Below are 15,257 nucleotides of genomic sequence, written 5' to 3' on the forward strand. Positions count from 1 at the left end.
TGGTCATTTGCCACCCCGCAGACCGAATGATCTGGAAGGAGCTTTTGCTTAAGTTTTTGTGCCTCATGCTTTGAAAAAACAAAAACAAGACTAGAAATAGCTTCTGTTCCTACTGGGCTAGAATGGGTATTGTTTTGTTATTATCTTTTTCCTTGAAATTAAAATATTTTTTTTTTTTTCACCTACAAAACAAAACAAAAAAATCCTTGTATGGGGGTTTAGCTGGAGAAATAGAATATATACCAATCAGCTAAAACAAAACAAAACAAAACGGGGGATGAAGCGGTTTCCTGGGTTTACAATTGTCCTCATTTTCTTCTGTATGTCGTGAGGGGGCCTTGTCTCCCCGCTACCTAGTCTCCTCATTCCCATTATCTCTGATGAAAGGTCACGTGGCTGGACAATGACTGCATGTTCCCTCTGAAGAGGACACTCATAAACGTCCTCCTCCTCCTCCAAAGCCCGCCAACATTCATTCCTTTGTCTTCCTTCCTCTCTGCCATCAAACCTGCCCCTCACAGAAGTGATGTAGCTGCAGACTTCTGGGCCACGGCCAAGTGCGCGACTTGGTCCTTCTGTTTATTTTTCATCAGTTTTCCCGAGCCGGCAGATGTGGGCCTGTTACTTTGAAAATGTCCCTCTTCACTTAACGTTTTGATTCAAAACCCAGCCGTTGAGAATTTTTCAGCTTATCCTGATAAGCATCCCCTCAAGTTACCTCTTCATGTGCTTTATGACTCTTTTGAAGATTGTTTTCCCTTAAATTTGGGGGATTTAAGTGATTGTAACATAATACATTATATAGTTTTCCATTATCACTGGGTTTCTGCTTCCTGCCCACCCCAATCATCAGAACCTCTGAGCTGGCTCAGAGACCAGATAATTAAGTGCTTTTCCATGTTGTCCAAGGACAGCTGGGTGTCCCTCACCAGCATGGGGTTCTTTCTAAGAAACATTGTAGGAGGTACCCCGCCCCAACGTCCTTGCTTTAAAAATGATGTAGATTGTGTATAAGCTTCCCAGTGAAATACAATTACCCCAGCGGGTTCTTAACTTCGCCCTGCCAATTACTCACGCTCAAGGGGTAAAAGAAAGTGGGCTGATCCCCCAAAGAAATCTGGTAGGAGTCTAACAAAAATTGTTCAAGAGGGCCCCAGAGTGTTTCCCTGTTTTTTGTTGTGGGCACTTGCTGCCATTGTCAGCGTGGTGTCCCATTCCCCCAGGCCCGGTAATGAGCCACATCCTCCCCTGGGCTCTTCCCTGCTTTTGGCCCATGGAGTCTGGGTGGGACTCTAGGGCCTGGCTTGTGACTTGAGCTTAACCAGTTCAGAGTCTTACACTGACTTTGTGGTCAACAGAATAATACCCCCCACCACCCGCCCCAAATGTCCATGCCCTAATCCCCAGGACCTGAGGATATGTTAGGTTACATGGTGTTATGGATTGAATCGTGTCCCCTCAAAATATATGTTGGAAATCCTAACCCTTATACCTGTGGTAGGAAACCCTGGCAGCGTAGTGGTTAAGTGCTACGGCTGTAACTAAAAGGTCGGCAGTCCAAATCCACCAGGTGTTCCTTGGAAGCCCTGTGGGGCAGTTCTATGTCCTATAGGGTCACTATGAGTCGGAACTGACTTGATGGCAAGGGGTTTGGGTTTGGTTTTTATACCTGTGGTTATAATTCCTGTTGAGAATGTGTTTTCTTTGTTATATTAATGAGTCAGTTATCAGTGGAGAGTGTGTCTTAAATCTATCTCTTTTGAGATATGAAAGAGCAGATGAAGCAAGCAAGCAAGCAGGCACAAATGGCGGGCAAGAAATGAGTGCTCGTTCAGAAAACATCTCTTGAGGTGTAGAAAGGATGTGGGGCTCTCTGAACCTCGAAGCAGCCTGTCATACAACTAAGGGAATCAGTGCCAATTGGGACCCTCAGCATCATTAGTTATTAAAAACCAAAACCAAACCCATTGCCACCAAGTCAATTCTGACTCATAACGACCCTATAGGACAGAATAGAACTGGCTTATAGGGTTTCCAAGGAGTGGCTGGTGGATTCAAACTGCTGACCTTTTGGTTAACAGCTGAACTCTTAACCACTGCATCACCAGGTACTTGCTGGTGGAGGGAGCACAGAATTCCTTCTGTCATCGACATCTGCAGTAGAAAAGTCCGAAAGAGGCAGATTGGTTTGTGGAACCTGTCTTACGTTTTCATACATGTTTTCTGTCAGGAATGCCTCCAACTTATACCATTCCCATCTCCTCCTAGAACCCCATACCGACACCACACGCACATACCTCTCTCACCTTATCTCAAACAGCACGTGTGTATCTTAACTGGCGCCTTCAATGCCTTAGCTAAAGGTGGGAATTTCTGGAATCTAGCAGGCTAATGGGAGAGACACTTTTGAGCAAGTTAAATCAACACACCACAAACACACCTGCCTGTCTTACCTGCCTTGAAGTAGATTTGACTTTTATCAGAGGAATTTTTCATAAACGGTATCATTCCTAAGCCCTCATAGTGGTGAGTTCCTGTGTCCGCCAAACCCAACTGAATCACTGCATTCGGGCAATTTCATTCCAGTAGCTATTGAATGCGTTGACCTGTTTGCAAAATAAAAATATTCACGCAAGCACTCCTTACCCTCGTAGCATGAAATCCTGCCCAAAGCCACCTCCGTGCGCAGCTCAAAAGTTACCCTTTCTAGAATGTTCTGTATTATTTATTTGTATAAAAGGAATGATACGTGATCCTCTTATAGCACCTAAAACCTTTAGACTTGCAGTTAAGCATAATGGTAACACACATGGGCTTTGGAGTTAAACTGATCTGTGCTAAAATCTCTCTCCATGCCTAGCTACGTGACCTTGGGCAAGTTGTTTCACTTCTTGTGTCTCTGTTTTTTCATCTGTGAAATGGGGATAGTAGTAGCACCGACTAGTAGTGTTGTTGTGAGGATTAGATGAGTGAATGTAGGTACAACACTGAATATGGGGCCTGGCACAAAATAAAACAGCATTTGATAAATTTTGTCCAGCAGTGTTAGTAGTTGTAGTTGTTTTAGTTGTATGTAGGCTTTTTCTCCCACCAGATTGGAAATCCCTTGAGGGTAGGGTATCAGTTACCTAATGCCACCACATTGTGCATAACAAATGTCCCCCAAATCCTAAGGATGGTCAACAAAGAAGGCATTTGCTGATAAAGCAGCTCTGTAATCTTGGCTGGGCCCACCCGCATATCCAGGCAGCAGCTGGCTCCCAGAGCATCCATGTTGGCTTCGGCTGGACAACAAGAAGGGCTCAGCTCTGCTCCACGTGTCTCTCGGCTTCCAGCAAACCAGCCCAGGCACTTTCTTCCCATGGCAGAAATTCCAACCTACAAGCCCTTTCCAAGCCCCTGTGGGTACCACATCTATGAACATCACATTGGCCAAAGAAAGTCCCTGGCCAAACCTTTGTGACCCCGGAGGGCACCCCGAGGTTACGTAGCCAAATACGTGGCATGGGAAAGGTAAGAGTTGGGGCCATTTGCAATAGCACAGGCAGGAACTTAAATCCTATAAGACATCTAAGATGGCACCTTGATCCCTAGAATTGTATTCGTAAATGTTGGCCGAGTTGAACATGAATTTGGGAGCCAAACCTAAGCTGCCAGGATTAAACATTAGAATTGGAGGTTAAAAATAGAGAAATTTGTTCTGGGACAATTGGATCTCCACATGCAAAAGAATGAGGGTGGACCAATATCTCATACCATATGAAACAATTAGCTCAAATGGATCAGTGACCTAAATGGAAGAACTAAAACCATAAAACTCTCAGAAGAAAACACAGGGGGAAAACTTCAAGATGTTGTTCTTGACAATGGGTTCTTTGGATATGACACCAAAAGCATAAACAAAATTAAAAAAAAAAAAGACAAATTTGATTTCATCAAATTTAAACAAAATGAAATCTGTCCATCAAAAGACTTTATCAGCAAAGTAAAGAGACAGCCTACAGAATGGGAGAAAAATTTTGGGAAGCATTTATCAGATAAGGGTTTAATATCAAGACCGTATAAAGAACTACAACTTAACACCAAAAGGCAAACAGCACAATTAAAAAATGGGCAAAGGACTTGAGTAGACATTTCTTCAAAGAATAAATACCAATGGCCAATGAGCACATTAAAAGATGTTCAACATCATCAGTACCTATGGAGCTGCAAATCAAAATCACAATGAAATACTACCTCACACTCACACCCACTAGGTTGGCTAATATAAGAAAAATGGAAAATGACAACTGTTGCTGAGGATATGGAGAAAGTGGAACCCTCATTCATTGGTGGTAGGAATTTAAAATAGTGCAGCTGCTGTGGAAAACGGTTTGGCAGTTCCTCAAAATCTTAAACATAGAATTACCATATGATCCAGCAATTCCACTCCCAGGTATATTCCCAAGAGACTTGAAAGCAGAGATCGAACAGGCAGTTGAGCACCAATGTTCATTGCAGCTCTATTCACAAGGGCCAAAAGGTGAAAACAACCCAAGTATCCATTAGCAGACAATGGATAAACAAAATGTGGTCCTTACGTGTAATGGAATATTATTCAGCCATAAAGAAATACAAAATTCTCATACATGCTACAACGTGGATGAACCCTGAAAACATTATGCTGAGTGAAATCAGTCAGGCACAAAAGAACAAATATTGTGTGATCCCACTTTGATGAAATATCTGCAATAGGCAAATATGTGGAGACAAAAATTAAAAAAAAATTTTTTTTTTTCTTTTTTTTTCTACCAGGAGTGGGGGGGATGGGGGAAGGGAAAGGGAAGTTATTGCTCAGTGGGTACAGGGTTTCTGTTTGCGGTGATGTAAAACTTTTGGGAAAGTATGGTGGTGACAGTAACACACCATGGTGAATGTAATTAATGTCACTGAATTGTGCCCTTGAAAATGATTAAAATGGCAAATTATATACATATGTAATTAAAATTAAAATAGTTTTATAAATAGGATTAAATTATATATATAGAACACACAACAGAATAATTTTTTAAAGAGGAATTTATAGAGTACAGGTGATTCACTGTTGTTGGGGTTTTGCCCCCCACCCAACAGCAAACTTTATTTCCTTATATGGAAACATCCAAATTTTTGTTTCCAGTGTCTTAGGAAAAAAGTTACTACGTTTGCCTAAATTCTCTAGTGTGTCACCCACTTTTCCTCATCCAGGTCTCCCTTGTACCTGGGGAGCAGTCCAAACTTAGAAGAAAAATAAGGAAATGAAAGGTGAGAAGGAAGTGAAAGCAAACGGGAGGAAGGAGAAGAGGCTATTGGGGGTTGGGGAGAGGTAGGACTGAGCTGAGCTCCGAGCTGCCTGGCTCTGGAATTGAGAAAGCTAGAACCAAGAGTGGACTCTGCAGACCTTCTCAAGCTATGGCCCAGCAGCATTTTCTTCTGAAAGCAATTTCACAATCACGTGTTTAATGAGCTCCACATTTTCTCGTGTGAAAATGATTTCCTTCTAGAAGACAAGAGATGCTTTCTCGGCAGGACACAAGTTAAACAAAAGAGAGCTGAAATGAGCTCTGGAAGCCATAAGTCAAGTTCAGAAACCCAGGGAGGGATGATTTTGACTTGACACTTTTGAGACGTAGAACTCTGAAACATAGCGAAATCGCCTACCCAAACGACAACAACAACAACAAAAAACTAGTCAAACGACAAATGGGGGAGGAAATGGAAATAACTTGGCTTTTTTTTTTTTTTAACCTTTAATATTAAACTCTTAGTTACGGAAATGTCACTGGTATCACCGTGAAAATGCATTGGGTTCTAAGTTTCTTCCTTTATTCATTCAGCAACTATTTATTAAGCCTCTATGTGGAGCCAGGTGCTGTTCTAGGCACCGAGATTATGACTGAGAGCAAGACCTGCCATCTGAGACCTCCATGTGAGTGGCAAGAAAGACAATAAACAATAAAACAAGCAACTAACCAACGTGATTTCAGGTTGGGGTAAGCACTAAGGAGAAAAATACATGAATGGAGGAGGTAAAGGATGAAGTAGAGTAAGGAGACCGGAAAAACCAAATCCATTGCCGTCAAGCTGGTTCTGACTCATAGCAACCCTGTAGGACAGAGTAGAACTGCCCCAAAGCTGTAAATTTTTATGAAAGCAGACTGTCACATCTTTCTCCCACAGAGCAGCTTGTGGGTTCATATTTTGGTTGGCAACTGAGTATTCTAACCACCAGGCTCATCAGAGTGAGGAGAAGGGATCCATTTTGAATGGTGGGAAGAGGGTGGGCCTCTCTGAGAACGAGCTACTTGTGCTGAGACCCAAAGAGGTGAAGGAGAAAGCCAAGCCATGCAAAGACACGGAAGAGCACGGAAGAACATTTCAGAGAGCAAGAACTGCACAACAGGCATGAAATTGACATGCTCCAGGAAAAGCAATGAAGTCAGTCTATTAGTTACTCTCCACCGCCTGACTGTCTGTATGGCATACTGTGGTGGCTTGCATGTAGATGTGATGCTGGGAACTACGCCACTGGTATTTCAAATACCAGTGGGGCCATCCATAGTGCACAGGTTTCAGAGGAGCTTCCAAACTAAGACAGACTAGGAAGAGAGGCCTGATGATTTACTTCCTGAAATTAGCCAATGAAAACCCTACGGATCACAGCAGAATATTTTCCAATACATATTGGAAGATGAGTCCTCTAAATTGGAAGGCACACAAAACACACAGTGGCCAGAACAGTGGACTCGAGCGTACCAATGTTTGTGAAGATAGTACAGGACCAGGCATATAACATTTCATTCTGTTGTACATGGGGTCACCATGAATTAGAGCCAAGTGGAGAGCAACTAACAACAAGAGTAGTTACTCTTTATGTCACCTCCTACTTTCCTTTTAGATCCAAGATAAAGGTCTTCCATGAAGACAACTTCCCTGACCTCTCAGGTGAGGCTGTCTCCCATTATTGATGCTCCTGGGAAGCCTCAGGACTTTTCCATCATAGGGTTCTTCACAGTTGTGATGAAATGCCAATTTCTCTAATGATCTGGTGAGTGCCTGTTGCCCCAAACGATATAGCTAGAAGGCATAGACCATATCTCCTTGTCCACCACTGTGATCTCTGTACCTATGCAAGGCCTGACAGTAGGTGCTCCACAGATATACTCAATGCCTTCTCAACATTCTCTCATTTATCCCTCACAACAGCCCTACCTAGTGGGTGCTACCATTACCCCCATTTCACAGATGAGAAAATTGAGACTCAGAGAGGGAAAGTAACTTTCCCAACGTCACACAGCTAGGCAAGGAAGGAGCCAGAATTTTAATCCAGTTCTGTTTGACTTCAAAGCCCAACCAGCATACCCCATCTTCTGGACAGTGAGATTGGTTCAGGGATGGGCACGCCACCCAATCAGAGCCAGTGACATGCCAGGCAACAGTTGCTGGGGCTTCTGGGGAAGGAAACCCATCTGTCCCTGGTGGAGCCTAAGGCTGAAGGCGACACAATGGAAGACGGAATGGAGAGATGAAGAGAACCAGGTCCACAGTGATATCGTTTGAGGCACTGGGCCAAGCCTCACCTGAAACAAACAAGCATCTGAATAACCAAGTATTTCTGCACCAGTTCGAGTGCATATCTTTCGATTTCAGCTGAAATGTTTTCTAAGTGAGGCAACATGTTGGTGATTGTTGTCATCACCACCACTACTGGGGTTATTGTTTTTACAGAAGGAAATAAGACATAAGGTAGGTTTTTACCAGAGTTGATTATACATCAAGTTTTCTAGAAGAGTTACTCCTGGATCCTTCCATCTTCTCCCCATGTTCTCCAGCCTTCTCGGCAGCTTCAAGGTCCCCGTGGTAGGCCAGCCATCCCCACTCTCTGCTGTGGCCACCTCCGCCCAAGCTAACCCCAAAGGAAGGAGATGCCTGCTGGTGCTTGTAATAAGAATATTCTGAGCTGATGTGTGCTTCTTCCTCAAGACCAGGAATCAATGATTAATTCATGGCAAATAATAACGTCGAGGCACACTCACGGGTTGGCAGTTAAGCCTGCCAGAGATGATTCCATCAATCACCTGCAACTTGAAGCACTGTGTGTGGTACCAAGGGCATACAGAGGGTAATATGCTCTTTGCACTTTAAAAGCCTATGATTTGCCCGAGAGAGGAAAGAAAAAAGCAGGGAATTGTCACGGAACAATGTAAGACAGGCGGCAATCAGAGGCTGAGTGGTGTCCTGGGGTCTGTCATGTGACAAGCAATCAGGGAGGCAAGACCAGTTCTCAACAGCAGCCCTGGCCTTGCAGTTGAGCCGCGTTCTTCACTCACAAGCTATCGCCATGATTTTTGTATAGCGGGGCGCTCCATGTACCATTATTCACTTAATATTTTTCTCTCACTCAATAACTTTTTTTTTCCCTTAAAATGCTTGCTTTAGGAAAAAAAAAAAACAATGTCAGTTACACAAATGGAAATCAGTCCCACGTGCCATAAATAGAAAGTGACTATAAAATTAAATACAATGAAAGCACAAAACACCATCATCAAGCGTCTAACCACATATTATCGCGTGTCAAAGCCTCCCAGCTCTTGGCTGGCTTGCTCTTTATTAAGAAGGGAGGTAAGCCAGTGTTGGGAGGCGTCGTAGTTTCCTGGGACTACCGTAACAAGATACAACAAAGTGGGTGGCTTTATTTGCTGTCTCACAGTTCTGGGGGCTGGGAGTCTGAGATCAGGCTATCAGCTGTGTTGGTTCCTTCTGAAGCCCTGAAGCAGAATCTGTTCTATGCCTTCCCCCCGCTTCTGGTAGCTCCAGGCCTTTCTTGGTTGGCAGCTTCAGCATCACATGGCGGCCTTCCTCTGTCTGTCTGTCTGTTCCCCTCTTTTATAAGCACACCGCTCGATGGGCTTACGGCCCACCCTCCTCCAGTGCGGCCTCATGTTAACTGACAACATCTTCAACGACCCTATTCCCAAACAAGGTCACAATCACAGGTACCAGGGGTCAGGACTTCAACACAAATATTTGGGGAACCCAATTCAATTCTCACCCATGAAAAAACAAACTCATTGCTGCCAAGTCAGTTCTGACCCTATAAGACAGAGTAGAACTGCCTCATAGGGTTTCTAAGGCTGTAAATCTTTACAGAACCCGACTCCACATCTTTTCTCTAGTGGAGCGGCTGGCGGATTTGAACTGCTGACTTTTCGGTTAGCAGCCAAGAGCTTAACCACTACACCACCTAGGCTCCTTTCAATCCTCACAGGAGGTGTTAAAGATATGCTGTCACCAGAAGGAGGCCGTCTTGGTTTGCTAGTGCTGCCTTAACAGAAATACAGCAAGTGGGCAGTGTTAAGGAACAGTAATTCATTTTCTCACAGTTCTGGAGGCTAAAACCCAAATCAGGGTCTTGGCAGTGTCTACTCCTTCTGTGTGAGCCCTCCTCCTGGTTTCTGGTGTCTCATGGAGCTCCTTGATCTTCCTTGGCATCTGTCGTCCCCCAGTGTGTGTCTTTGTGTCTATTCTGCTTTTTCCATAACTCAGAAGTGATTAGATTTAGGATCCCCTCTGCTCTGGTATGACTCTGTTAACAACAAAAGAAAACACCTATTTCCATCTGGGTCATATTTACATATTTGGGGAGACACAATTCAGTCCATAATGCTGTCCCGAAGCAGACGTGAAACAAGGTCAATGTCATATGTGCATACAACAAATATGATGCATGTGCTGTGTACCATGTACAACTGTCTCATGCACCACCCTTTGGGCACAACTCCAGGGCGGCGTGGGTGAGGGCTTCAGCATCGAGGAGCTGGGGTTTGACACCGTGCTGCTGTGCACTGGCTGTAAGCGCATAGCTTAACTCTCCCAACCTCAGTTTCCTCCTTGGAAAATGGCAGTAATAATGATACCTAGCTCACAGCATTGTTGGGAGGGTTTAAGTGAGACGGCGTTTGCATAATGACACGTACTTCACCATGACTCAATTAATATGAGCTGTTCTTGTTATTTTGCTACAATAACAATGATGTTGATATTTGGGGACCCCAGGCTCATCAGTCTGTTTGGTGTCCCAGCTCCATTCAACATTTACTCACTGCTGTCAAGTTGATTCAGACTCATAATTTTTTTTTTTTTTTGTCAAGTTGATTCAGACTCATAGTGACCCTATAGGACAGGGTAGAACTGCCCCATAGGGCTTCCAAGGCTGCAAACCTTTACGGACGTGGACTGCCACATCTTTCTCCTACAGAGTGGCTGGTGGGTTTGAACCGCCAATCTTCTGGTTAGTGGCTGAGCACTTAATCATTGCACCATCAGGTGTCCTTATTCAACATTCAGTTACCCACAAACACTATGAGTACTTGCTTCATATCAGGCACTGTGCTCATAAACATTGTGCCTTCCCTCTGGAGCTTGCATATTAGCCTGACAAAAGTAAGATGACATCTGTGACAGGTAAGTAAGAAGGTAGGTAGTCTGTCATGTAAAGGAGCAGATCTGGGAGAGGAACTCCAAGCACCTGGCCCACTAAGCGCACAGGCAGCTCTCACCTTTGGCCCTGAGGGATTTCCACCCTGGGCGAAGGCCAAAGCCATCCTTGCCAGGCCCCTGCTGATCGAGGTGAGGGTGTGGCCAGACCCTGGCAGATGAGGGTGTGGCCAGGCCCTAGTGCTCATTCCAAAGGGTGTTGCCCAGCCATGCCCCTCGTTCCCATGGCCCAGCGAACCTTGTTCTTGCAACCAGGGCACCTCCTAACAAATTACAACAAAACCTAAGATCAGGTGCTCCCAGAAGCCACTCCTCTTGCCAAGTGTAGGAATGAATTATAAACTTGAAATCTTTGATGTATCACATTTGCTTTTTCCCTCAGGAGACAATCTGAAGACAGTTCCAGAAGGATCCAAATTTGGCTCCCCAAATGTATCTTCGGAGCAGCTTTCTGCCCCAGGGGTACCAAAGGTGACGCAGACATGGAGCCTGTAGGCTATCCTCCACATGGCCAGAGTGCAAACACAGGAGGTGGGTTTCTGTGAAGTTGTAGGCCAGTCGCCATTTTGTTATGATAATTAAAAGCTGTCAGGCGTCGATGCTTGGCTACATGCCACTCACCATGCAGACCCCTTTCGTGTATCATCTCATTTAATTCTCATGACAGTGATGAGGACAGAGTCCCCAGACCTTTCTTTACAGCCTGGAAACTGAGTGTCTCAGTCACCTAGTGCTGCTATAACAGAAACACCACAGGTGTTTAAGGAACAGAAATTTATTTTCTTGCAGTTCAGGAGGATAGAAGTTCAAATCCAGGGCACTGGCACTAGGGGAAGGCTTTCTCTCTCTGCGGGCTCTGCAGGAAAGTCCTTGTTTCTTCTGAGCTTCTGCTCTTGGACCACTTTCTTGTGGCTTGACTTCTCTCTTCCCCCATTTCTGCTTCTCGCTTGCTTGTTCAATTTTTTATATCTCAAAAGAGATTGACTCGGGGCGGAGCCAAGATGGCAGAATAGACAGGTGCTTCCGGCGAGCTCTCTTTACAACAAAGACCTGAAAAAACAAGGGAAACGAGTATATTTGTGACAAGCTGGGAGCCCTGAGCATGAAAGGCAAGCTTAGACAATGAACTGAGGGGCAGTGGGAGGAAGAGACCATTCAGAATTGGAGAGGAGTTGCCGGACCTGGATCGCGGGGAGCCCTCAGGCACCATTCCCAGTGTGGCGGTAGTTCGGCCACAGTTTCCTCAGGGAGAAGCAGCCAGCCACACAGCCTACTCACACCTCCGGAACCTGAGGAGAACGGCGCTCTCGGCAAAAGCTAAGTAATTGCGTATATTTTACTGTGCCCCCCCCCCCCCCCCGCCAGCCAGCATCAGTGGCTGAATCCCTGGGCCTGAGATAGACCATGGTGAGCACCTAGAGCCATTCTCCCAGCCTTGGGGAAGGAAAAAATTTGCAACTGGGGGGAAATGATATTTTGCTAGCTCCATTAACTGGGGGAGCTCAGGACAGAAGCGGCTCCTGTCCAGGCATAAACCATCCGTGGACCTTGAGCACCTTTCCTTTCTTCAGGGACTTGTGTGGGCCTACTTTGGGAGAATAGGCCCTTGTTGGCAAACTCCAATCATTTCAGCGGTGTGGTGGAGAGGTGAGTGTTTGACATTTGACATTGCTTTGCCTATTAAACAAGGTCCTCACCTACCTACATCAGGAACCTAAGGACTGGTAGCTCCACTCAGGTCACCCAGCCACCCGTGACAGGGGTCCAAAGATAACTGGTACCTCCCAGTCCTTACAACCAAAAACTTTGGGTGCCCATGGTCCCTTTGCAGAACCAATCCACCCGCACGCCCTAAGGAACAGAGATGCATTTTCCTCAGAGACACTTGGGGGTCGGTTTTCAGCCCCCTGCCTTGTTCAGAGTGTGACCCCCTGCTGCAATCAGATACCGGTATATACGCCAATCACCCCTGCCCCTCTAAGACTGTAGGACAGAGCCAGTACCACACACTTGATGATCAGCTACCTGGAAACCTGAGCTGAATTCATATAAGAAAACTGAATGGACTCCTAGACTGATATACCTGATAAGAGCTCTAGCCAGCTGGGGACAGGACACCAGAGCTCCAAAGGTGAAAATAATCAAGCTAGCTGACTCAAGCAACCCATAGGGGTATACCAAAACAAAACAAAGCAAGCAGCTATGACACAGTAACCAAGCATAAACTAATACAATAACTTATAGATGGCTCAGAGACAACAGTCAATATCAAGTCACATAAACAGACCATGATCACCTCAACAGGCTCTCAAAACAAAGAATTCAGGGATCTTCTAGATGAAAGTGCATTCCTGGAATTACCAGATGCAGAATACAAAAGTTCAATATACAGACCCCTTCAAGACAACTGGAAGGAAATGAGGCAATACGCAGAACAAGCCAAGGAACACACAGATAAAGCAGCTGAAGAAATTAGAAGGATTATGCAGGGACATAATGAAAAGTTTAATAAGCTGGAAAAATCCATAGACAGACAGCAATCAGAAATTCAGAAGATTAACAAAATTACAGAATTAGACAATTCAATAGAAAGTCAGAGGAGCAGAATTGAGCAAGTAGGAGCTAGAATTTCTGAACTCAAAGATAAATCACTTGGCACTAATATATTTGAAGAAAAATCAGATAAAAGAATTCAAAAAAATGAAGAAACCTTAAGTATCATGTGGGACTCTATCAAGAGAAATAACCAACGAGTGACTGGAGTACCAGAACAGGGAGGGATAACAGAAAATACAGAGAAAATTGTTGAAGATTTTGTTGGCAGAAAACTTCCCTGATATTGTGAAAGATGAGAAGATATCTATCCAAGATGCTCATCAAACTCCACATAAGGTAGATGTTAAAAGAAAGTCACCAAGACATATTATAATTATAATCAAATTTGCCAAAACCAAAGATAAAGAGAGAATTATAAGAGCAGCAAGGGATAAACAAAAGTCACCTACAAAGGAGAGCCAATAAGAATAAGCTCGGACTACTCGGCAGAAACTATGCAGGCAAGAAGGCAATGGGAAGACATATTTTAAAAATTGAAGGAAAAAAATTTCCTGCCAAGAATCATATATCCAGCAAAGCTGTCTCTTAAATATGAAGGTGAAATTAAGACATTTCCAGATGATCACAAGTTTAGGGAATTCATAAAAAACCAAACCAAAACTACAAAAAATACTAAAGGGAGCTCTTTGGTTAGAAAATCAATAATATCAGGTATCAACCCAAGACTAGAACACTGGGCAGAGCAACCAGGAGTCAACCCAGACAGAGAAATCCAAAAAAACAAAGCAAGATTATTAAAAAAAAAAAAAGGCCCAAAATAGGGTAACAGCAATGTTATTATAAAAAAGAAGACAACACTAAAATAATAAAGAGGGACTAAGAAATGTAATCATACACCTTCCATATGGAGAGGAAGATATGGCGATACAAAGAAACAAAAGTTAGTTTTAAATTTAGAAAAATAGGGGTAAATAATAAGGTAATCACAAAGGAGACAAACTATCCTACTCATCAAAATAAAATACAAGGGAAAAATATAGACTCAGCAGAAACAAAATAACAACAACAAATATGAGGAAAGGACAAGATATAAAGAAAATCTACTCAGCACCTAAAATCAAGTGGGAAAAAGAAACTGTCAATACACAAAAAAAGACATCAAAATGATAGCACTAAATTCATACCTATCCATAATTACCCTGAATGTCAACGGACTAAATCCACTAATAAAGAGACAGAGAGTGGCAGAATGGATTAAAAAACAAGATCCGTCTATATGCTGCCTACAGGAGACATGCCTTAGACTTAGAGACACAAATAAACTAAAACTCAAAGGATGGAAAAAAATATATCAAGCAAACAACAGTCAAAAAAGAGCAGGATTGGCAATATTAATTTCTGACAAAATAGACTTTAAAGTTAAATCCATCAGAAAGGATAAGGAAGGACAGTATATAATGATTAAAGGGACAATACACCAAGAAGATATAACCATAATAAATATTTATGCACCCAATGACAGAGCTGCAAGATACATAAAACGAACTCTATCAGCATTGAAAAGTGAGATAGATAGCTTCACAATAATAGTAGGAGACTTCAACATTCCACTTTCGGTGAAGGACAGGACATCCAGAAAGAAGCTCAATAAAGACACGGAAGATCTAAAGGCCACAATCAACCAACTTGACCTCATAGACATAAACAGAACACTCCACCCAACAGCAACCAAGTATACTTTCTTTTCTAGTGCACATGGAACATTCTCTAGAATAGACCACATATTAGGTCATAAAGCAAGCCTTAGAAGAATCCAAAACACTGAAATATTACAAAGCATCTTCTCTGACCATAAGGCCATAAAAGTGGAAGTCAATAACAGAAAAAGCAGGGAAAAGAAATCAAACACTTGGAAACTGAACAATACCCTACTCAAAAAAGGCTGGAGTATAAAAGACATTAAGGATGAAATAAAGAAATTCAGAGAATCCAATGAGAATGAAAACACTTCCTATCACAACCTTTGGGACACAGCAAAAGCGGTGCTCAGAGGCCAATTTTTATCAACAAATGCACACATCCAAAAAGAAGAAAGGGCCAAAATCAGAGAATTATCTCTACAACTTGAACAAAGAAAGACAGCAACAAAAGAAACCCACAGGCACCAGAAGAAAACAAATAATAAA

The sequence above is a fragment of the Elephas maximus genome, chromosome 25 (assembly GCF_024166365.1).
Source record: "Elephas maximus indicus isolate mEleMax1 chromosome 25, mEleMax1 primary haplotype, whole genome shotgun sequence".
Lineage (NCBI taxonomy): Eukaryota > Metazoa > Chordata > Mammalia > Proboscidea > Elephantidae > Elephas > Elephas maximus.